This window comes from Limulus polyphemus, unplaced genomic scaffold, assembly GCF_000517525.1.
Source record: "Limulus polyphemus unplaced genomic scaffold, Limulus_polyphemus-2.1.2 Scaffold1307, whole genome shotgun sequence".
In the NCBI taxonomy this organism is placed as follows: Eukaryota; Metazoa; Arthropoda; class Merostomata; order Xiphosura; family Limulidae; genus Limulus; species Limulus polyphemus.
In genome coordinates, this window is record NW_013666917.1 from 291,546 (window position 1) to 293,653 (window position 2,108).

Sequence of the window (2,108 nt, forward strand, 5' to 3'; positions counted from 1 at the left end):
CCAGAGATTAAAATCATATAATAAAACAGAACAACATTAGAATAATTAGAAATGGACCACACAGAACAAAGGTCAAAAAAATCGTTTACTTGTTGTTGTTGTTGAGTACGAAGCTACACAATGAGTTATCTGTGTTCTGCATAGCGCGAGTATGGTAACCCGATGTTTAGCGTTGTAAACCCAGAGGCTTCCTGCTTAGCCAGTGGGGTGAGGAGGGAGGCAAAGTTAAAGAAGATTCAGGATTGAATTCCGGCCATTGCCATCATTAACTGATGACTGAAATGTAGGATATAAACTAAATGTCATATTTTAGAAAGATTAGTAACTAATTCATAATTAGACTTAAGTGATCGTATAGGGTATTAACCATGACATTGATTCTAAAAACTGTTTGTTTGTTTTTTACTCTCAAAATATTTAAAACCACTCATAAAATGTAATTAAAACAGTTATAAAATTAAGCTTCTGTCCACTTCCATATTTCAAACTGAATTTCAAATACATGGATTTTAATAGCCTATCTTATAAGGCTAGGTAATATAATTTATAATCTAAAAATCTTATTCAATTAAGAATCTATTGATTTAATGATGTATTTTAACTAATTAGTAATTAGTTTCAATTTACTTGAGTTCTTGAGTAAGTTAGGGTTGGTTTGATTACGTTTTACAACGTCTAAGAAATATTTTAGTCATAGAAATATATAGCTCCATTACCCAGTTATTCATCCTAATTATTAAGTATGTAGTCTTTTAGGCTACTGCTTCGCTACCTACTGGGCATAGATAACGAATTTGTAACTTAATAATTCTAAAAGCATATCCATTTAGCTTTTTTTCATTTTGCTTCATTTAGCGGAGCTGGAATAATATTTATTTTGTGAAGCACAACTGTCAGTGATCAGTTCCCAATTCCATGAAAAATATATTTATGTTAATTAGAGCGCATGTAGAAACTTTAATGTCTGATAAACAAAACTAGTTAACCCGATCGCTAAGGGAAAGTAAAAAGTGAAAGAGAGAAATGAAGGAGATGTGAAACAAGAAACGATCATTTCTCTACTCACACGTGGTATGTACGAACCTATAGCCTCCAAACAGGCTTGGGCTAATGAGTTTCTTTAGTTGTGAAACATGCAGAGCGAAATGTATCTCGCTAACCCTTGTCTCAATGATCGACCACTAGTTCTTTATTTTAGCCTTTATTCGATTAGCAGCGCTATCACTGATTATTAAAGTTAACTGGTTATCACCACACTTTATCGGTTGTATGTATTCTTGTATATTGAAGTTGTTATAGCTGGTTGAATGTTTTCTTATATATTGAATTTACTTTTAGCCGGTTGCATGTATTGTTGTATGTTTTTGTTTAATATTTAAGTTATTGTAGCCGGTTGTATGTTTTGTTGTATATTGAAGTCATATTGCCTGCTGTACGTTTTGTTATATATTGAAGGTGTTATAGTTTGTTGTATGTTTTGTTGTATATTGAATTTTTACAGCCGGTTGTATGTATTGTTGTATATTGAAGTTATTATAGCCCGTTTCGTTATATATTGAAGTTGTTATATTCGGTTGTATGCTTGGTTGCATATTGAACTTCTTACAGGCGGTTGTATATATTGTTGTATGTTGAAGTTGTTTTAGACAGTTTTATGTTTTGTTGTATATTGAAGTTGTTATATACGGTTGTATATTTTGTTTTGTGTCGAAATTATTAAAACCTATTGTATGTTTTGATGCACGTTGAAGTTGTTATAGCCGATTGTATGTTTTGTTGTGTTGAAGTTTCGTTCTATGTTGCATTTGTTAAAACAGGTTGTATGTTTTGTTGTATACTGAAGCTGTTATAGATGGTTGTATGGTATGTTGTATGTTGAAATTGATAAAACCAGTCGTATGCTTTGTTATCTGTCGAAGTTATTAAAACCGATTGTATTTTTTGTAATATATTGTGGTTGTTATAGCTATTTGTATGATTTGTTCTATATTAAAGTTGTTACAGATAGCTTTATGTTTTGTTGTGCATTGACGTTGTTACAGCCGGTTGTACCTTTTGTTGTATAATGAAGTAATTACAGCCGGTTGTGTGTTTTGTTGCATAGTGAA